Genomic DNA, 24,049 nt, shown 5'->3' on the forward strand with positions numbered 1-24,049 from the left:
GAGACCTGCTGTAGGACTTGCCTGAGGAAGAGTGGCTGCTCTGGAACACCCCCCCCACCCACAGTGTAAGACGAACAGGCAAAAACAAAAACAAAAAAAAAGAAGTCTCCTACAGAAGAGATAAACAGGACAAAGCATAGCAATACAGTAGTTGGTCACTGCTCTGAAGGAGAAAAAGGAGGGACAAAGAGGCAGAACTGACCACTAGCAAGGAAGGAATTTTAAATGACTCTTCAACCAACAAATGAACTCGCTTTAAGCCCACAGTATAAGTATACTTAAAAGTATACAACAGGTCATATGCTTACGCTCTACCTAAAAAGGTTTGTATATGACTATGCATGCCATTCACACTATCCATCATCGAACAATGGTAGTGTGCCTGCAAGAAAAAGGACTTAAATAATAATTAAAAAATTACTTTTGGAGTGCACAAGTGCATGTACATCATGCAGATTGTCCTTCTGAGCCAGGCATGCTAATTGGGTTTATCTCACGTTTTCTATGAAGGGGGATTGGGTATCTTTGCCCAGGGCATGTATGACACTAATTGTAAACTACATGTTGCACAGCACCAAGGTTTTGGGTTAGAGCAGAGAGCCTTCCTCTAACAAGCATTGGCAAAGCCAATAGGTCTCGTCCTGTGAGATCTATTGGCCTTGTCAATGGTTCTTAGCCATAATGCAACATGGATGAAAGTAACAAAAATAAGCTATACAACACAGCCAGCATTGACTGTGGCATAGCTTTAAAAACTAAAAAATAATAATACTAATAAAAACGTTCATCCGCGCCACAGTGAAGCAAGCACTGCTGTACAATATGGGAGAACATTATCGAAGACATCGATCTTCATAAGCAAAAGCTATTGGCTTTGCAAATGTTTGTTAAGTTATTGAAGGACACAGACAACTTTCAGCGGAGACATGTTTTAAAAAAAATATATTAAAATGTCAAGGCTATGCTGAAAAGGTTGAACTGCTGCACCCTCAATCCACTTCTAGATAGACCGTTAATAGAAATAATTGCATAGTGTGTGTTCACACCCTTTTCTATGACTATCCACCTACAATAAAGTATCTTAAATCATATGTATATAATCGAGGTGTTGTCTGGAACGAGCACACAAATCAGTAAAATCACTATACATATAGATTGGGTATTAACAGTAAAAAGACCCACGTACTGTATGTATAGGATGACCACAAGTAACTGACACTTCAATTTAGAAACTACCAGACAGGTTTTTAGACAACACAAAGCATTTAGGACACGGCAATGCCAGACTACAGACCAATCGAAAATAAATGAGACTGTAATTTCCAGAAAACAATCTGCTAAATGAACATCGGAGTGAATAAAGATATCGTCTAGCCTACATAGCTTTCAAAGTAGAACCACTTTTGTCTACAAATCACTAGAAAGAAAGTAGCCGGGCATAGGCTGAGTCACATGATAATCTTTGACAGCGAAGTTGGGAAGGGTTGAAACAAACAGTTCCGAGCATGTATCTTTCTACATCATTACGTCAGACCCACTTTTGTCCTTATTAAACCTGTCTATAATTTAGACATATATAAACACCCTTATCACTGACAAAATTGATCCCGCGTACTAACGCAGTCCATCTGATCATAATGACCTGCTCTGGTACCTTGCACTAATGAAACTCACCTAAAATTCAGAAGCGCCTGTCTTCTCCTCCTCCCACTGTTTCGGCACAGAGGGAGTTGCTTAGAGTGTCATAGCGTGTCAGAGTTGAGTATTGTGGAGTGGCCTGGAGCGAAGTGGCATAAAGAAGTGATGTACAGTAGATTGGCATAGAATACATTGGTTTTGAGTAAAGTGGAGTAAAGTGGTGTAGAGTGCTGTGACGTAGAGTGGCAGTCAGTGGTTCAGAGTAGAGTGCAGTGGCATAAAGTGCAGCTCAGTATAGTAGATTGCTTGAGTAGAACAGAGTGGTATAGAGTGCAGAGACAGAGCACATGGTGTAAACTGGAACAGATTACAGTACCGTAGTGGTGCAGAGTAGTGACTGAGTTATGCGACTGAGAGTGCAGTCTTACAGAGTAAAGCATTATACAATGCAGTTGTGTGGCATAGAATGGTGTAGCGTGTAACAGTTGCAAGAATGCAGTAGCATATATTGTTGCATCGTAGAGTATGCTGGTGTAGAGTGCACTGTAGCTGGTGTAGAGTGCACGGGCTTTGAGTAAATTGGTGTTGACAGCACTGGCGTAGAGTGCAGTGGTGCAGAGTGATATAGAGGGCAGTAGAGTGGCCAGTGTAGATTGCAGTGGTGCAGAGTGGAGTAGTGTGGCACAGAGTGCAGTGGTATAGAGTGCAATGGTGTAAAGTGAACGAGCGCAGAATGGCACAGGATAGCTTATTTCAGAGTACAGTGGAATAGTGCTGTTGTGTAGCCATTTTACTTATCCCTTCATATATGTTAGTTTAGCAAACTAGGCCAGCAGCTGTGCACTTTAACCTTGATATACTTTATTCAGCTTTGTTTATTATTTTAACAATAGCCACATTTGCGGTCTTGTTTTATTTCTCTCTATCTAGCTGTTCTTTGCCTAGGTCAGCACTAAGGGCCAGATGTAGCAAAGGGTTTTACCCATTCTGTGTCTATGGGAAAATTCGTTGGTACATATGGCCCTAAGTTCGTAAACAAGAAATTTCTTTCACTCTGTGCTTTTCTCAAGGCTGCATTAAGATAGGTTGCCAGTGAAAGTGGCTAGTCCCTAGTGTTCATAGAAACATACACATCCCTACGTAGGGACATTTTCTCAGAACATCAGCTATTTTATTATAAAAACACTTTCCTGTCCCATACACATTAGAGGGAGATTCCAGTCAGATGACCACAACTGTATGCTGACTGCTGAAAGCTTCGCTGCAGCTGCTTATGTAGACTACAGGCCTCTTACTCAGGTATGAGGATGATGTCTTCCCAGGGGAAACTGAAGGGCAGAAATAGAGTTTAACATGCTGTGCTCTAACATAGCCTTAGGTAGGAATTATTTTAACCATTTTAGTGACAATATGGATAGGGTTATTTTTATGCTTCACTCTCCTTGTCACAATTGTAATCCTGTTATGCTTTATCGTCCTAGTTGTTGCAGTAAATGACTTATTATCAAAGATGCAGTTGCTTCATTAAAACCTTACTGAAATATATACTGCCTCTGATTGTCCTTGTATATGTGAGACTAATGTAAATGAGAGAAACAGATGCTATCTGAGTGACCACGATTTCCCTGAGGAGTCAATTGTGTTGTGCGCTAGGCTGCCCAATCATCCCTGCTCTTGGGTAGAGATGAGGCACTGCTAGTTAGCCGGAGCAAAACCCAGATTAGGTCAACAGGTGTCCCTTGTAGAGGGTTAGACTCAGTCCCCCACAGTGCAAGTGATTCTGCCACCCAAATCCAGTAGTCTCATTAGAATAATTAGAGCCTACGTGATCGAGTGCAATGGCAGAATAGTAGCGAAGAGTGTAGTGGTATAAAGTGCAGTGTTGCACAGTACAGTGACTGTAGAATAGTGTGGTGCAGAGTGAGATGGCTTAGACTGGACTAGTGTAGAGTGCTGTCGTGCATAGAAGAGTGAGGTAGAGTACACTGGCCTGGAGTAGAGTGGTGTAGAGTAGAAAGGCACAGTGAAGTGGCGTAGAGGGTCACACCAGAAGCCAGCAGTGCTAAATCAGGACCTGGCGATAAGCCGTTGTTGTTTCAGTGGAACATGTTCACCTATTTTATTGTTGACACTCATGCATCTAGATACTATGTATTGACATAGGCAGGATGTTTTATGCTTTAGTGTAAATAGTGTAGTGGTTTTTCTGGCTCCCATTTGTAGTTTTCAGGAAAGCAATAATCTCAATTGTCTAGGTTTCTATAGCACTGTGCCACTGCAAGTGTTGTACACACTGAGGCTATTGCTCCTTAAGAGTAGTAGTATAGGATACACCTTTTGACTTGCTAATGTGAGTTATTGTTAAAGGGTTTGATACTCAGACTTGCTAACTGTAAACAGAAAGATCATTAGACATTCACTAGAGGTTTACATTAAGCAAAAGCCAACAGTGTTTTGATAGTAGAACGCCAAGCTCCCTTGAAAGACGTTTGACCTTTGAGTTTAATTGCACACAAAATGTGTCAAGATTTTAAAAGCCTGTTCAGAGAAAGCGAGATTTCAGAAGGATACAGACGGCCTAAAACAAACAGAGCCAGCGAACAGAAAGCAAGGCAATTTTAGTTACAGACCACAATGCCAAATGGTATGTAATGGGCAGAATGCATTCCCAGAGAAGCTTTCCAAATGTCCCCAAGAATTCCTCAACCACCCAAACAGCTCCACTCTCTGGTAGGCTTCAACCTCAAAATGAGACTAAAGAGACTTCTCCAAACATGTAAGGAGGAGCAGTCATATTCATAACCTAGCCAGAACTGACAGACCAGCCTCACTTGCACACAGTGCTTTATAACAAAACAACATCATTTTGCAAAAGCAGTGAGATACAACTCAATTATTTTTTCGTCTAATTTGGCCCCAAGTCCCCAAGAATTATTTTAAGAATTATAAAAGCCATCAGTGTCCTAGCTTGACTGGAAGCCTAAAAAAATGTTCAAAAGTGGAAAAAGTTTGAGATTCACCTCTCAATGGATGTAAACCAGAAAAAGAAGAAAATGCAGGTTGTGCCAAGGGGAAAGGTTTATATCCACTATGGCAATTTAACTACTGTTTCATATGTCATTTTGCTGAAAAGAAGGAGTGTAGTGAGAAAACACACCCATTACATTACCTAGCAGTAGTTATAGTTAGGACCTAGTTTCTATAAAAAAAAAAGCACTTTTTGACTTGCCTATATATTTGGCACCTATTGATGAACCTTTACAAAGTTTTCCAAAAAAGACTTGCTGCTTGCTTCAGCAGCTGTCTGGAAAGTTTTGGAGTGATCATTCAAGTGGGGGCTGAGGAAGCACAGGCGGTCACCATTTTATGGTGGTAGACAACATTAAGAAATTAGAAACTGTGTCATTGATGTAAATTGCACATACATTGCCATTTACATTGTCCGATTACATACATGCTCTGTGTATACAGGTGGTAGATCCATTGCTCAATTTGTGACACCCTACTCACTCTTGTGTCCCTTAGATGCCTACCACTGCAGAGGAATAGGAGGAGGAGACAAGACCCTGTGTACAGACCCCTTTTGGACTTGGCTACACTGGAGGACAGGCAGATTAAACTCACCTTTAGACTAGACCGGGCCACAATCACACAGCTGTGTGCACAATTGAAGCCTGATCTGATATCAGCCATCCATCATCCCACTGGGATCCCCCCTTGTGCAAGTTCTACCAGTGCTTCATTTCCTGTCAACTGGTTCTTTCCAAGTGACAGTGGACTTGGCAGCAGGAATGTCACAGCCAATGTTCCCAATCGTGCTGGCAAGGGTTTTTTTCTGTCTTGGTCAAACACATGTGCAGCTACATTGCTTTCCTCCAAGTTGAAGATTTGGCCACTGTGAAGGTTGGATTCTATGCAATGGGACATATATCAAATATTATTGGGGCGACTGACGGATCACATATTACGTTTGCCCCCCCTCCCTTACTCCCTCCGGCACAATGAACAGGTGTTCAGGAATGGGAAGAGTTTCCACTCACTGAATGTGCAATGGCGCACCAGTACATCTCCCACGTCACTGCCAAGTATCCTGGGTTGGTACATGACGCCTTTGTCTTGAGGAATAGCAGCTTCCTAAATGTGATGGCACAACTACAGAGGCACAGAGTGTGGCTCACAGGTGAGCCAGAGTCCCCACCCAATGTATGTCAGTGTATGCCTTCACAAGTTATCCCCCATACCATTGTGCAAGGCTAATGTTTGTCTCTCAATACTTTCAAGTGACTCCGGCTACCCAAACCTATTGCATTGTATTGTATTGTATTGTATTGTATTGTATTGAGTATTTATAAAGCGCATTCCGGCCCAAGGGCATCGAAGCGCTAACTGGGTGAGGCGAGTCGACTTAACAAGGAGACTACCAGACTTATTGCGAAAAAAGCCAGGTCTTGACCAGTCTCCTAAATATTAGATAGTTATGTTCTTGCCTTATGTCCAATGGTAAAGAGTTCCAGATTTTTGCAGCCGCAATGGTAAATGCTCTGTCTCCCCATTTTACTTTCTTGGTGCGGGATGTTTGAATTCGATAGGCACAGGCCGAACGCAACAGCCGATTAGGCCTGTACCATTGCAGCTTGGTGGTTAAAGGCTTAGGCCCAATCCCATGGACAGCCTTGTGGGTGATGCAGAGAGCCTTAAAAGAGAGCCGCTGGATTACCGGAAGCCAGTGTAGATCTCTAAGGCACCTCTTAACAGAGGCCCCACGAGGCAATTTTAATAAAAGCCTAGCAGCAACTGTAGCTTGTTCAGAGATTCTTTATCCAGATTGAGCAAAAGCGCATTCCCATAGTCCAATCTGGAAATGACTAAAGCCAAAATGGCGGTAGTTCTGCAGGTTTGTGGAATAAAAGGAAATATTTTTTTTAATTTCTTCATAGTCCACATACAGGTCTTGATTATCTGATTGACCTGAGGTTTGAATGACAATTGATCGTCAAAACTAATCCTAAGTTTCTTTCGGTAGACCGTGATACAGGAAGAGTTCCACATTCTTCAGGCCACCAGCTAGAGGACCAATGTTCCCTTCCAATTCCAAAGCACAAAATCTCAGTTTTTTCACAATTGAGTTTCAACCAGTTGGTCTTCATCCAATGATTCACTGCTGTCATGCAGGCTTTGAAGCGGATAGCTACTTCTTCCAGATCTTTATTAATAGGGATGATAATTTGAGTATCGTCTGCATATGAAGTAGGAATAAAGCCGAAAGAGTAACCCGCTCTGCCAGCGGTGCCACGTACACGTTAAATAGCGTTGGGCTTAACGAAGAGCCCTGAGGGACCCCGCACGGCAAAAGATAGGCAGGGGATCTAAAGTCGCCACTACTAACTGTGGCCCACCTGTCTGATAGAAAAGATTCAATCAGCTTAAGAGCCTGGTCTCTAATGCCTACCTGATAAAGACGGTCTAGCAGGATGTGAGGAGCAATGGTGTCAAAAGCTGCCGACAGGTCCAATAGCACCAGAAAGACCCCCTGGCCCTTATCCACCAATCTGCGTATGGTGTCAGATGATGCAATGAGAGCTGATTCAGTGCTGTGGGATTTCCGAAAACCATGATGCGAGCTGTCTAAGCCCTTAGAGGCAGACAGGAAATCAACCAATTCTTTATTAAGATGTTTTTCCAGGATTTTGGCCGCATAGGGGAGAAGGGCTATTGGGCGTAGATTCGTCAGGTCATCGGGTTTACCAGCTGCCTTCTTTTTTAGCGGAATAATAGTGGTTTCTTTCCATGCCCTAGGATACAAGCCCGTTGTGAGAGCTTCCTGAAAAATAGGGGCCAGCATAGATACCGCGAGCTCTGGTACTAATTGGAGGATAGCAGGGGGGCAGGGATCCATAGGGGAACCTGCTTTACCTTCCAAGAGTAATTTACACAAAACCTCTTGAGATGGCATCTTGAACCTTGAGAGTAAAAGTGGCTTGTCTGGCAACCCGTTTACTGTCACCACAGGGTGCAGATGTGTAGCTGACCAGGGGGAAAAGTTGGCTTGTTCCTTGTCCATCCTAAAGCTGGAGTAGATGTCAAGAACTTTACATTCACAGAATTTAGCTACTTTATTGCAGAAGTCTTGGGAATTTTCTACTTTAGGAGTGCCTAAGGGAGTGGTGAGAACATTGATGGTTCTAAATAGCTCTCTAGAAGAGTTGGCTGCCTCGCTAATTTTGCGTGTAAAATAGTCCGATTTGGCTGCCCGACAGGCTTCTTTGTAAATGTTTAGTGCGAGCTTTAGCTCCACCCTCTCGGCTTCTCGAGAGCTGAGTTTCCAGCAGCGCTCCTTCTGCCGGTATTTTCTCTGTAGAATTTTGAGGTCTTGAGAGAACCATGGTTGATTAGGTTTTTTCATAGTGCGGGGAACAGAGATCCTCGCCGGAGCTAGCGAGTCCATTGCCTGTGTAATGCCCAGATTGAATCTAGCGAGCGGTGATAACGTGGACGCCTTTAGATCATTCCAATTATGTATTAATGTTATTTTCAGTGGTTCTGCTTCAATATTTCTCCAGGATCTTATCAGTTTTTTCTGGGGAATGGGTATTATAGGCTGCTGCCTGGCCAGAAATTTAAATGTCAGGAGAGCATGATCCGTCCACTCTAACGGGGTCGTTGAAAGATACAATTCTTTCTCAGGGTGGGTGAAAATCCCATCTAGGGTATGGCCAGCTCTATGAGTGGCCATCCCGTCCTTTAGGACCCAATACAGAGCCACCATAAGGTTGAGAAATTCCGCAACCAGCAAATCACTTGTGTTATAAAAATGGATGTGGCTCCTGACCCCTGTGAGGAATGCCAGGACAGGGGATGGGAATTGGTATAATGATGCACATGGGTGAATCAGGCGGATCATAGAACGTACCTTCGGCCTCCTGAAGGCCCCGTTCAGATGCCTCAATCTGATAGGTGGGTCCCTCTGCTACACCCCTGACAAGGTATGCCAGATAGTTGTAGCATGCTGCCTGTTGCACAACCTGGCCTTCAGGCAACATGTGCCCTATCTGCAGGAGGAGGAGATTGGAAATGCCCCTGTGGCAGCCCTGAGGACAGTGAAAATGAGGAGGCAGAGGATGAGGATATGGACAATAGAACATCAGTTATACATCTGTACTTCCAATAACACACACGTGAGACAGTGAAACTGACCATTTTGTTCTCAGTTTGGCTGTAGCAGGATGCCATTCACTTCCTTTGCATCTCAAATGACTGTCATCTATGTCTTCTCATTTTGCAGATGTTGTTATAACAACCGTGTACTGATGTGATGACTACAGACAGCTACAGCTCATTATTTGTAAGCTATCACAGAGTCAAGGTCATTTGCACAAGGTGTAACTGTTACCATAATTGCACATTTTCATCACATAAATCACTATCACTCAAGTTGTGTTCAAGGGTGTTTATTGCACTGAAATGTATAGATGGAATAGTGCACTGGAATGTGGTAATAGTAGAAGTGAGTCCAGGGTATTGGTCCAGTCTGTTTGTAGCACAGGTCCAGTGTCCAAGGGGCCATAGGAAGGAGAGCAAAGGCAATTCAAAGGGAACAAGGTGACAGAGTGGGACACAAGGGGGACATTCAGGTCTTGGTCTTGGCAAGTGTCTCTGGCATCTGTCTGGGTCATAGGGAACATTTGCGGGGTGGTTCATCTTTTGCAGGGGGAGGGGTGCTGGTGGCTTGCGGGTCCTGGGGCAGGGCCTCCTGTCCACTAGCTGCAGCAGATGGGGTGGGCTGTTCAGTTGAATGGCTAGTGGAAGGGGCCCGCTGGTTTGCTGTATACTCCCTCATTATGGTGGCCATGTCAGCCAGCACCCCTGCTATATAGACCATGGTGGTGTTGAGGGCCTGCAAATCTTTCCTGATCACCTGATGGTGTACCTCCTGCAGCTGCTGGTTCTCCTGCATGATGTCAAGAATCTGGCCCATCTTGTCCTGGGATTGTTGGTAGGCCCCCAGGACAGAAGTGAGTACCTCCAGGACAGTTGGACCCTGAGTTTGTCTTCCCCTTGCCGCACAGCTGTCCTCCGACTGTCCCTATCTCCCTGTGCCTGTGTCCCCTGAACGGTGTGCCCACTGCCATTGCCACTGACCCCAAGACCCTGATTGTCTTGGCTGTGAGGTGTGGGCTAGGGTCCCTGTACAGGTGGGCACACTGCTGATTGCCATGTCCTGGGGAAAGAGGTGTGGGGATGTTGGTTGAGTTCTATGGTGTTGGATACTGAGGGGTGAGGCTCTGTGGTGGACTGGAAGTGGGCTGGGATGGCCGACTGACCAGTGGTCACTGATGGGTCAGGAGGTTCATCCAGATCCAGATCTAGATCATTAGACATTGACAGAGATCCAGATGACTAGAGTTACCATCATCACTGAGGGCATCTTCTGTTGGGGGACTAGATAGTTGTGGCACCTCCTCGCCGCTGGGATTGGCTGGGGCACCTGCGGGGATGTATGTGATGTATTATGCGTTATGTCTGTGACATAATCTACATCCCTAGCTTCCTCTATATCGTTGCTGTTGCCCTGTCACCTTTGTTTGTATATGGTAATATATTGTGGGATTGATAGTTTTCCTTGCTGTCCATGCAACGGTGGTGGGTGTACATGCAGGGCTGGGAGGGCTGTACATGCACTGGGTATGGCATTCATGGCTTGGCATTGGGATTAGTCATATGTTTAGGTGCACTATGTGGGATTGAATGGAGTGGTGGAAGTCAAGGTGAGGGGGTGAGATGGCATGCAGTTATTGGGGGGTGATGGGTCATAAATTTTGACTCACCAGTGTCCAGTAGTCTGGCTACTCCAGTGAGTCCTCAGGAGCTAGGATTGCCAAGACTTGCTGTTCTAATGCTGTCAACTGTGGAGGAGGAGGTGGGTGTCCACTGCAAGTTCTCTGGATGGCGAGCTGGTGCCTTGTTGCCATGGAAAGTACCTTCCCCTGTAGGTTGTTCCGCCTCTTCCTGATGTCGTCCCTTGTTCTTGGGTGCTGTCCCACGGCGTTCACCCAGTCCACTATTCTCCGCCATAGCTCCATCTTCCTAGCAATGGATATTTGATGTACCTGTGCTCCAAAGAGCTGTGGTTCTACCCTGACTATTTCCTTCACCATGACCAGCAACTCCTCATAAGTGAAAAAGGGGTGCCTTTGTGGGGACATGAGTGTTGTGTGGTGCGTGTTGTGCAGTGGGTGTTGAATGGTGTCGTGGGGCGTGGGGCGTGGGGTGCGTGATGGATGGCTGGTTGTTAGTGGTATGTGTCATTTTGTCTGTGATTAGTGTGTCTGTATCTTGGCAATTTTTCACATTTGTAAAGGGTTTTGGGTTATATGGGTGTATGTTTTATAGTTCTGTTTGTGGTGGGTGTATTAGTGTCATAAGTGTGTTTTTGTTATTGGCCAATGTTGTGTTGTATTGTTTTTCAGTGGCCATTCTGACGGCGCTAGTGTGTACTGCCAATGGTTTACCGCCGTCGAATGTCCGCTGTGGTGATTTGTGGGTCATAATGTGGAGGGTGTTGTTTTGTTGGCGTGACGGTGTGGGTGTTCTTACGAACACTTTACCACTTACCTTTGAACTGGTGGATTTGTGTTTGTGGCAGCATTCTGTCAGTTTAGTGTATGTGTGTCATATAATGGTGATGGTATGATGGCGGCCGCCACCGTGGGATTTACCGCCAATGTCATAATGAGGGCCTATGTCATTACTTACCATATTTCTAATTAAATGTAGGAGAGCACCAACAGAACTGCAATGATATGTTACAAATACAAAGTCTTTATCCCACCGCTGATCTCCTAAATGTAGGAGGCTAGCCCTCTAAGTAGGTCGCAAAACTAGGCACACTGTACAAGGAGTCCAGGCAACCACACTTTGGCTTCCAGAGGCAAAAATCAGATCACCTAATGCTCCAATTTCTGAGGTAGCTTGGTCGAGCAGTTAGGCCAATCTAGGAGGAGTGCTAAGCATTTGTTGTACTCACAGCATCAATCATGCACCCCACACTCATGGAATAACTTGAAACCAATTTTATAAAAAATACTTCAGATTTCTATATCATTTTAAAGATCAAGGTGGTCAATATACATTAAGTACTTTTTGAGTTATGATTTTTCAAAGTTTTAATAAAGTTAGTCTTTCTGTGGTAATTATGCACTGTAGGAATCAATAGTCAGTCACTTTTAAAAATGCATTAAAAATCATACAGTTAGGTTACCGGTCTCTTTTTTTGCATGATGGTAGATGCAGTCAGTGGCATGCTGTGCCAGCGGGAGAGCCTCGGGCTGCTCCTGGTTCCAGCTGGAGCAGACCTGGAAAGTCTCTTTGCACAGTCAAAGGGCCACGTGGAGGGGCTACCTGAAATGGATCTGGTTTGCAGATTTGAAGGTGATGCCTTGGGGTCCCCTTGGGCTGTCAAAGTTGTAAGGGGTTAGGGACCTGTGGAGCACAGCTGGTTCCTTGTTGCAGGCAGGGTGAGTTAGTGATCCTGGAGCTGTGCGCAATGGAGCCTTTTGGAGCTGGAGGTAAGGGTCTTGGAGGGTGACTCACAGGACGAAGGTGGCACTCTGGCAGGAGGTAAAGGGCATTCCTGAAGTCCCTCAACTGGGGCTTCCCTCTGTTCCAGTTGCAGTTCTGGGGAGCTGTTTTTCTTGTAGTATATTGTGCACAGGCCAGTAGCTGGGGTATTAACACGACTCTGTGACTGGAGAGCACAGTGCCACTAACATTGACACATTTGTAGGTCTTATCTGGGCTGTTGTAGGTGTTTCATCAGGCCCGGTTGCAACTTCCAGTTGCGGAGATATTGGCCAGTCAGTGAAGTGTCTCTCACTGACTTTTTGGTTCTTGCTATTTTCTTAAGTGGTGCCTCTACCCAGGAAGGATATTTTGGGCTATTTGCAAAGCCTGGAGGTCCTCTGGGTCTTTTTGAGGTCACTTCAGTGGTCAGCTCCTCTGCAGCGGTGATTGTCAGGACACAGATGCAGCAGGCAGGGTCTCGGCTCCTCTTCTGATGCAGCAGGTCCTCAGTTCTCTTGCTGTGGTCTTCTTTGGGGCTGTCTTCTTCTTTGTCCTTTTTGTGTCCAACTTCCTGGTCTAGGTGTGCCCACTAAATACTAAATTTAGTGGGTGTTTTAGGGGGAACCTGGTAGTGTCCAATGAGATACTTAACTTTGGGTGGCCACACCCACTATAGTGATCACTTCCTGTTGGAAGTGTCACTTCCCTAAACTTCATTGGCTATTTTCCTCCATTCCAAGATGGCGAAACTGAATTTGAGGGGTGTTGCATGCCAGGTGAGGTCACTTCTCCTACCCTTTTTTTAAGTTTCCCACCTTTGCTTCTGCTAAAAGCAGGGGTTTGCAAAGGGGGGTGCCAGCTGCTGCCAGCAGCAGGCTTGGGGGTTGAGTTTCACGGGTGGTAAGCCCTTAGAAGCTCACTTCCAGGACAGTGCACATTCTTGACGGAGGGGGTGTTAGCTCCTCCACCCAGGAAGGGCATTATCTTATAAACCAGAAAGGCAGGCCTCTCCCCCAAGTTTTGTATATTGGCTGTCTGGAGGAGTCAGCAATCATGCCAGGTTAGGTTAGCTTTTGCAGGCGGCACCTTTAAGGTGACCCCTGGGTATATTTAAGGATAAATCCCATACTGGCACCAGTTTGGATTTCTCATTCTGAATTGTTTGATACCAAACTACCCAGGGATCAGAGTGGCCCTCATGTAGCTGGGAAACTCATGTTGACCAGTGTCCAGCACATATATTAAAAAGGCTTCTCTGTTCACTCACTATGTCCCAGGTTTAGCAAGGACACAGTGAGGGCATATTGCTCATACATCTGTGCCATCACATATGATATGGAGCGCTCTGTCTTAGGGCTGTAAGGCCGAACAGAGGTGTGAGTTATCCATAGTAAATGCAGCGTATGGTGGGCAGGTCACACAGGCAGTGTGGCTTGTCACGTTTGTATTTTAGGTTTGCACCAGGACATTCAGCCTGCAATGGCAGTGCTGGGTGCATCTGGATGCATGGCCCTAGAGTGTGGCACAAACAGTGCTGCTGCCCTCAGGGTCCTACCCCTAGTGCCCCATGTCCTGGGTACATATGTACCCACTATACGAGGGATCTATAGTGGTAGTTAACAGACAACAGAGTTAGGGAAAGAGCTCTGGCAAAGGGAACCTGGTTAGCAGGGGCCCTGGGAACTACAACTTATAGAACACATCAACATCAGGCAAAAAGTGGGGAGATAACCATGTCAAAAAGAGGCCCTCACTCACACTATCTCTTCAATTGCATTTGATACTGCTGCATATAGAGGTACATTCTGAGTATGTGAGTGAATGTCGAAGTATCTGTGTTACTCTGTGACTGAATGAGGCAGCATCTATCCTTTGGAAACATATGTCTTTTCCTTTATGAGTGATACACTCTACACAGTGCTTGGTTCAGGAGTCTGCAAGTGAATGAGTAAGATTCTAAAACTGAATAGGACATCTCTCTATTAGCTGGGCATAAAGCAATATGATTGATGGCGTACCTACAGCATATTTTAGAGATGACTTATTTCTACTAAAATGTGGATTTTAGATGTGGCAAAGAGCCTTTAGACACCCACCTGAAAGGGAAATGAGAGTGCACACACAGGCTCTACAGTAGTAGATCTCATCCATGATCAAAGCAGTATTTTTCTGCATACATGAAAAGATTGTCAGTACTTCCCCATCTTTGTAACTGAATGTAGGAGAACACCTACAGACGTTCTATGAGATGCTACAGCAAAGGTTCCAGAATATGACTCTCTTTTAATACCTCAACAGCTTTCCAAATGGGTATATTAGTAGCTGAACAAATACCTTACTGTCTGTGTTAGAGAATAGAAGGGTGTGTGGCTGTCTCTCCAATTGCAGTTGATAGTGCTGCATTTAGAAGTACATTCTGAGTATGTGAGTGAATGTAGAAGTATATGTGTTACTATGTGAGTGGGTGAGACAGGGTCTATCCTTTGGAAACATGTATCTGTCCATTTATGAGTGGTATACTGTACATAGTGCTTGATTTAGGAGTCAATATGTGAATGAATAAGATTCCAAAACTGAAAAGGACATCTCTCTATCACCTTAGCACAAAGCACCATCCTTGATGACATACCTACAGCAAATCTTACAGGTGACATTTCTACTAAAACGCGGGTCTTAGACTTGTCAAAGGATCTTTAGAGATCAACTTGGATGGGCAGTGAGAGTGCACATGCAGGGTCTGCAGTAGTAGGACTCACCCATGATTAAAGCAGTATTTCCCTGCATACATGACAAGATTATGTCAGTACTTCTCCATAGTTCTACCTGAATGTTAGAGGGTACCTACAGAAGTTCTAGGAGATGTTACAGTAAACATATCGATATGTGACTATCTGCTTTAGTACCTATATGGCTTCCTAAATGGGTATGTCAGTGGCTGAAAAATATCTTAGTAACTGTCTTAGGGAATAGATGGGTATGTGGGTGTGTCTTGTACTGCATTTGATACTGCTTCATAAATAAGTAATTTCAGAGTATGTGAGGAAATGTTGAAGTTTGTGTGTGACTCTCTGAGTGGGTGAGACAAAACATTAAAGCTTTGAAAACATGTATGTTAGTTCCTTTATGAGTGGTATACTGTTTGAAGAACTTGCATAAGGGTTCTGCAAGTGTACGAGCAAGTTTATACAACTGAAAAGCACATGTCTCAGTCACTGAAGTACAAATCACCATGCTTGATGTTACGCCTCCACCATATTTCATCTATCAGATATTTCTTCTAAAACATGAGTTTAAGACTTCCCAAAGGGTCTTTAGAGGCCAACTCGACTGGACAGTGAGAGTGAACACAGAGTCTCTGCTGTAGCAGGCCTCATCCATGATTAAAGCAGTACTTGTTTGCATACATAACAAGATTATGTCAATACTTCCCTATATTTCTCACTGAATGAGAAGAGCACCAACAGAAGTGCTATGAGATATTACTGTAATTCTGCTGGTATGTGACTCTCTTTTTTAATACCTCCATGGCTTTCTAAATGGGTATGTAAGTAGCTGAACAAATACCTAATGCCTCTGTCACTTGGAGTGATAGGGGCTCCATGCTTTTCTGAACATGTATGTCACTTGCTTTAGTATACTGTATATAGTACTTGGTGAGTGCATAAGTTAGTTATTCCTTCATGGGTGCTATACTTTTTGTCATTGGGGCCTGCAAGTGCATGAGGAAATTATTAATCTCAAAAACAAATCTCTATTGTTTTAAACACATAGCACATAGTTTATGACATGCCAGCAGCATATTTTAGAAATGAGTAATGGATATTAAAATGAGCTTCACAACTAATAAACACTTTGTATATGCCATGAGAAGCTGCCTGTGTGACACTATAGTGAGGTTCTGCATTACTAGCTCTAGGCTGACCCATATTTAAATACTCTGGCCCATATTTACAAGGAGCTTGTGTCGTCGCTGCACCATATTTTTGACTCAGTTGTGGCGCAGTCAGTGCTCCATATTTACAAAGTGACACATTCTCTTGAATGCATCACTTTCCTACCCCATGTGTCATTTCAATCCTGCGTGACAGCTGGTTGCATTAGTTTAAGTTAATAAGAGGCAAGATAGGCGTTCTCACATAAAAACAACGCAGAACCGGCACATCCATATTTATCACATTTTGGGAAAGTGAGGCATCACAAGGAAACGATGGAGACCATAAGATGAATCAAAATTCCTGTGCATCGGTAGCCCAGGTGTAAAAATGGACACTGGTTCCTGTATATAAGTAGAACAATCCCAAAGTCACCCTTGCAAGCTCAATCATATCATGAAGCTATCACTAGTGCAGCTGGGAGCACCAAGGCAAATATGGGCAGCACCACCTCTACCACCACAGAGGCAGCACTTAGGAAATGAGCATATCCACCGGCAAAGGACTATTCTCATTTACTTGAGGGAGGAGGAGGTCATCAAATAATATAGGCTCAAGAGGGAGTCAATTGTCTGACTCCTGCATCACAAAGCAACAAGGCTGTAGACAACATCTCAAAGGTGCACCAACATCCCTCTGCAGTCTAAGCTGATGGCTGTATTGCACATGCTGGTGTCTGGGTCCTTCCAAACCACCACAGGCAGGGAAGCAGGGATCTTGCAGGCATAATTTTCCGCTTTCCTCTCCTCAGTCCTGGATGCCATCATAGGCCAACCACCCCAGTACCTCAAGTTCCCCAACACAGACCAGAAACAACTGGAAAAACAGCAGGGCTTCTACACCATTGCTGGTTTTTCACTTGTGTGGGGGCAATGCCCTGCACACTTATGTACAGATACCTCTGGGTGGGATAGGCCACTTCTACCACAATTGGAAGCACAAAAATTATATCAATTTGCAGGCAATTGTGGACCATTTGGAGATGTTTATTAAAAGGCCGGCAAAGTACCCAGGGAATGAACATGAAACCTACACCTTCAGGCTCTCCATCATCAATGAGCACTTCAAGAATGGGACATACGGAAATGGCCTACTGGTTTGTAAGTACATCCTAAGCACAGAGTCGAACTCATTACAGAAAATCACGTAGTACACATATACATATATGTGTTGGATGAGTAAGGAGGTGCATATGTAGCAGGTGTGCCCCTCATACCTGTGAATTGGCACATGGTGCATGTGCAAAACAACCCCATAACTCACAAATGTACAGAGCTTTACAATTACTTACTGTGGCCCTCATGTAAAATAAGCCAGTACTGCTTGGGTGTCCATTTCCGTTACGCTCTGCTGAGACACAATATTCCATTGATATATATATATATGCACAATATATATATATATATATATATATATATATATATATATATATATATATATATATATATATATATACATATATCTATATATGTGTGTGTGTATATATATATATATATATATATCTATATATATATATATATATGAAAGAAAAGATGTCCTGATCTGCGTGTTACGGCGCACTTAATTCTCCGGTGGTGCTGGTTTGAGGCAGGACAACCATATTTTCAAAAAACAAGATTCTCTTTCTGTTTTAGCAAGAGAAAACCACTCTGTCGTTGTGCCAAAAATACCTTAACTTTTAATACATTAGTGAGATCATAAACAAACAAACAGGAATCCCCTGACGCGTTTCGGTCTCACCAGACCTTGTTCACAGGTGTATATATATATAAGCCCATGGTAAGTCATCCTGTGTGCCTTTGTATCCCCCATAGATATGACCAAAGCACATTGGTTTAGCAATAGCCCACACAGGCCCAGGTGGGGGCAAGCTCCAGGGGGCTTCCAAGGCACTGTGTATGGGCTCCTGACTTAATAGTTCCTGACCTGGTATGAGTGTTGGTGTGGGGCTTGCATAGCCAATGCATTGACCTGGGTGTGGGTGCTGTGTAGAAAAATAAATGTGTTCCATGTTACTGATGTTGCTTGTGCATGCAGCTATTTTCAGGCAGCAATAAAAATGGCAAGATTACTCTGCTGTGAAATGTCACTGCTGATGAGAACTTGGAATTTACTGTAGTGGCAGTTTACATGTGTCACAAAGTAGGGCTTGGGTCAAAGTGCATGCTGCAAAGAACATGTGCCATGCAGATTACAAATATTTCAGTAAATTATGAGTAGTGCTGTAAAAAAATAATAGAAATGTAAGTCCAAGAGGGGCAATTGAGAGATGAGGGTCATTGCTGGAGAGCTGTACTGAGAGAATCTGTGGAGAAGGAGGTAATGGGGTGGCTTCAAAAATAGACTGCTGTTGCAGGTGCCACAAGCACAAAAGCTGGGCCTGTGTCGGTGGTACCCTACATGTCTCTTGAGGGGGAGTACCACAAGCTTTCATACACCACTGCAAATGAAAGGTAGTGCAAAGTATTGCATTATCCCCCTCTGCATCAATGATGTGTCATCAAGGGCCTCCTGTTGAGGTCATCCATCCAACACCTAACGCAATGATCATTTTTTAAGATTAGCAAGAACATGGTGATCACCACAATAAATGCAAAACAACAAGTGATGGACGGAATGCTGAACATTGTCAAACATTCACCCCCAGTCACAGATCTGGGTTTAATCCATCGTTTTTTTGCTGCCCATGCCATTCCAGTTTGGACCCAGCCATATGCAAATCAGTCTTGACCCTGTTCCCCATGGGAACAGTCCAGCCCGAACTGCTAGGCCAGGTCTTCCCTGGACTGGAAACAAGCATCCTGGGACCGGTTTCGGGGTTTCACCCCTCATCAGCCAGGCTAGCTTGAATCCAGTGGCATGGGAAGCACGGGACCCACGTCTGGGCATACCCTTCCCACTTAGGGCGACAAATGCAAAACAACAAGTGATGGACGGAATGCTGAACATTGTCAAACATTCACCCCCAGTCACAGATCTGGGTTTAATCCATCGTTTTTTTGCTGCCCATGCCATTCCAGTTTGGACCCAGCCATATGCAAATCAGTCTTGACCCTGTTCCCCATGGGAACAGTCCAGCCCGAACTGCTAGGCCAGGTCTTCCCTGGACTGGAAACAAGCATCCTGGGACCGGTTTCGGGGTTTCACCCCTCATCAGCCAGGCTAGCTTGAATCCAGTGGCATGGGAAGCACGGGACCCACGTCTGGGCATACCCTTCCCACTTAGGGCGACAAATGCAAAACAACAAGTGATGGACGGAATGCTGAACATTGTCAAACATTCACCCCCAGTCACAGATCTGGGTTTAATCCATCGTTTTTTTGCTGCCCATGCCATTCCAGTTTGGACCCAGCCATATGCAAATCAGTCTTGACCCTGTTCCCCATGGGAACAGTCCAGCCCGAACTGCTAGGCCAGGTCTTCCCTGGACTGGAAACAAGCATCCTGGGACCGGTTTCGGGGTTTCACCCCTCATCAGCCAGGCTAGCTTGAATCCAGTGGCATGGGAAGCACGGGACCCACGTCTGGGCATACCCTTCCCACTTAGGGCGACAAATGCAAAACAACAAGTGATGGACGGAATGCTGAACATTGTCAAACATTCACCCCCAGTCACAGATCTGGGTTTAATCCATCGTTTTTTTGCTGCCCATGCCATTCCAGTTTGGACCCAGCCATATGCAAATCAGTCTTGACCCTGTTCCCCATGGGAACAGTCCAGCCCGAACTGCTAGGCCAGGTCTTCCCTGGACTGGAAACAAGCATCCTGGGACCGGTTTCGGGGTTTCACCCCTCATCAGCCAGGCTAGCTTGAATCCAGTGGCATGGGAAGCACGGGACCCACGTCTGGGCATACCCTTCCCACTTAGGGCGACAAATGCAAAACAACAAGTGATGGACGGAATGCTGAACATTGTCAAACATTCACCCCCAGTCACAGATCTGGGTTTAATCCATCGTTTTTTTGCTGCCCATGCCATTCCAGTTTGGACCCAGCCATATGCAAATCAGTCTTGACCCTGTTCCCCATGGGAACAGTCCAGCCCGAACTGCTAGGCCAGGTCTTCCCTGGACTGGAAACAAGCATCCTGGGACCGGTTTCGGGGTTTCACCCCTCATCAGCCAGGCTAGCTTGAATCCAGTGGCATGGGAAGCACGGGACCCACGTCTGGGCATACCCTTCCCACTTAGGGCGACAAATGCAAAACAACAAGTGATGGACGGAATGCTGAACATTGTCAAACATTCACCCCCAGTCACAGATCTGGGTTTAATCCATCGTTTTTTTGCTGCCCATGCCATTCCAGTTTGGACCCAGCCATATGCAAATCAGTCTTGACCCTGTTCCCCATGGGAACAGTCCAGCCCGAACTGCTAGGCCAGGTCTTCCCTGGACTGGAAACAAGCATCCTGGGACCGGTTTCGGGGTTTCACCCCTCATCAGCCAGGCTAGCTTGAATCCAGTGGCATGGGAAGCACGGGACCCACGTCTGGGCATACCCTTCCCACTTAGGGCGACAAATGCAAAACAACAAGTGATGGACGGAATGCTGAACATTGTCAAACATTCACCCCCAGTCACAGATCTGGGTTTAATCCATCGTTTTTTTGCTGCCCATGCCATTCCAGTTTGGACCCAGCCATATGCAAATCAGTCTTGACCCTGTTCCCCATGGGAACAGTCCAGCCCGAACTGCTAGGCCAGGTCTTCCCTGGACTGGAAACAAGCATCCTGGGACCGGTTTCGGGGTTTCACCCCTCATCAGCCAGGCTAGCTTGAATCCAGTGGCATGGGAAGCACGGGACCCACGTCTGGGCATACCCTTCCCACTTAGGGCGACAAATGCAAAACAACAAGTGATGGACGGAATGCTGAACATTGTCAAACATTCACCCCCAGTCACAGATCTGGGTTTAATCCATCGTTTTTTTGCTGCCCATGCCATTCCAGTTTGGACCCAGCCATATGCAAATCAGTCTTGACCCTGTTCCCCATGGGAACAGTCCAGCCCGATCTGCTAGGCCAGGTCTTCCCTGGACTGGAAACAAGCATCCTGGGACCGGTTTCGGGGTTTCACCCCTCATCAGCCAGGCTAGCTTGAATCCAGTGGCATGGGAAGCACGGGACCCACGTCTGGGCATACCCTTCCCACTTAGGGCGACAAATGCAAAACAACAAGTGATGGACGGAATGCTGAACATTGTCAAACATTCACCCCCAGTCACAGATCTGGGTTTAATCCATCGTTTTTTTGCTGCCCATGCCATTCCAGTTTGGACCCAGCCATATGCAAATCAGTCTTGACCCTGTTCCCCATGGGAACAGTCCAGCCCGAACTGCTAGGCCAGGTCTTCCCTGGACTGGAAACAAGCATCCTGGGACCGGTTTCGGGGTTTCACCCCTCATCAGCCAGGCTAGCTTGAATCCAGTGGCATGGGAAGCACGGGACCCACGTCTGGGCATACCCTTCCCACTTAGGGCGACAAATGCAAAACAACAAGTGATGGACGGAATGCTGAACATTGTCAAACATTCACCCCCAGTCACAGATCTGGGTTTAATCCATCGTTTTTTTGCTGCCCATGCCATTCCAGTTTGGACCCAGCCATATGCAAATCAGTCTTGACCCTGTTCCCCATGGGAACAGTCCAGCCCGAACTGCTAGGCCAGGTTTTCCCTGGACTGGAAACAAGCATCCTGGGACCGGTTTCGGGGTTTCACCCCTCATCAGCCAGGCTAGCTTGAATCCAGTGGCATGGGAAGCACGGGACCCACGTCTGGGCATACCCTTCCCACTTAGGGCGACAAATGCAAAACAACAAGTGATGGACGGAATGCTGAACATTGTCAAACATTCACCCCCAGTCACAGATCTGGGTTTAATCCATCGTTTTTTTGCTGCCCATGCCATTCCAGTTTGGACCCAGCCATATGCAAATCAGTCTTGACCCTGTTCCCCATGGGAACAGTCCAGCCCGAACTGCTAGGCCAGGTCTTCCCTGGACTGGAAACAAGCATCCTGGGACCGGTTTCGGGGTTTCACCCCTCATCAGCCAGGCTAGCTTGAATCCAGTGGCATGGGAAGCACGGGACCCACGTCTGGGCATACCCTTCCCACTTAGGGCGACAAATGCAAAACAACAAGTGATGGACGGAATGCTGAACATTGTCAAACATTCACCCCCAGTCACAGATCTGGGTTTAATCCATCGTTTTTTTGCTGCCCATGCCATTCCAGTTTGGACCCAGCCATATGCAAATCAGTCTTGACCCTGTTCCCCATGGGAACAGTCCAGCCCGAACTGCTAGGCCAGGTCTTCCCTGGACTGGAAACAAGCATCCTGGGACCGGTTTCGGGGTTTCACCCCTCATCAGCCAGGCTAGCTTGAATCCAGTGGCATGGGAAGCACGGGACCCACGTCTGGGCATACCCTTCCCACTTAGGGCGACAAATGCAAAACAACAAGTGATGGACGGAATGCTGAACATTGTCAAACATTCACCCCCAGTCACAGATCTGGGTTTAATCCATTGTTTTTTTGCTGCCCATGCCATTCCAGTTTGGACCCAGCCATATGCAAATCAGTCTTGACCCTGTTCCCCATGGGAACAGTCCAGCCCGAACTGCTAGGCCAGGTCTTCCCTGGACTGGAAACAAGCATCCTGGGACCGGTTTCGGGGTTTCACCCCTCATCAGCCAGGCTAGCTTGAATCCAGTGGCATGGGAAGCACGGGACCCACGTCTGGCCATACCCTTCCCACTTAGGGCGACAAATGCAAAACAACAAGTGATGGACGGAATGCTGAACATTGTCAAACATTCACCCCCAGTCACAGATCTGGGTTTAATCCATCGTTTTTTTGCTGCCCATGCCATTCCAGTTTGGACCCAGCCATATGCAAATCAGTCTTGACCCTGTTCCCCATGGGAACAGTCCAGCCCGAACTGCTAGGCCAGGTCTTCCCTGGACTGGAAACAAGCATCCTGGGACCGGTTTCGGGGTTTCACCCCTCATCAGCCAGGCTAGCTTGAATCCAGTGGCATGGGAAGCACGGGACCCACGTCTGGGCATACCCTTCCCACTTAGGGCGACAAATGCAAAACAACAAGTGATGGACGGAATGCTGAACATTGTTTTTGCTTTGTCGCCCTAAGTGGGAAGGGTATGCCCAGACGTGGGTCCCGTGCTTCCCATGCCACTGGATTCAAGCTAGCCTGGCTGATGAGGGGTGAAACCCCGAAACCGGTCCCAGGATGCTTGTTTCCGGTCCAGTGAGGACCTGGCTTGGCAGTTCGGGCTGGACTGTTCCCATGAGGAACAGGGTCAAGACTGATTTGCATATGGCTGGGTCCAAACTGGGGTGGCATGGTAAGCAAAAGAACGATGGATTAAACCCAGATCTATGACTGGGGGTGAGTGTTTGACAATGTTCAGCATTCCGTCCATCACTTGTTGTTTTTGCTTTGTCGCCCTAAGTGGGAAGGGTATGCCCAGACGTGGGTCCCGTGCTTCCCATGCCACTGGATTCAAGCTAGCCTGGCTGATGAGGGGTGAAACCCCGAAACCGGTCCCAGGATGCTTGTTTCCGGTCCAGTGAGGACCTGGCTTGGCAGTTCGGGCTGGACTGTTCCCATGAGGAACAGGGTCAAGACTGATTTGCATATGGCTGGGTCCAAACTGGGGTGGCATGGTAAGCAAAAGAACGATGGATTAAACCCAGATCTATGACTGGGGGTGAGTGTTTGACAATGTTCAGCATTCCGTCCATCACTTGTTGTTTTTGCTTTGTCGCCCTAAGTGGGAAGGGTATGCCCAGACGTGGGTCCCGTGCTTCCCATGCCACTGGATTCAAGCTAGCCTGGCTGATGAGGGGTGAAACCCCGAAACCGGTCCCAGGATGCTTGTTTCCGGTCCA

This window comes from Pleurodeles waltl, chromosome 8 (assembly GCF_031143425.1).
Source record: "Pleurodeles waltl isolate 20211129_DDA chromosome 8, aPleWal1.hap1.20221129, whole genome shotgun sequence".
Classification (NCBI taxonomy): Eukaryota; Metazoa; Chordata; class Amphibia; order Caudata; family Salamandridae; genus Pleurodeles; species Pleurodeles waltl.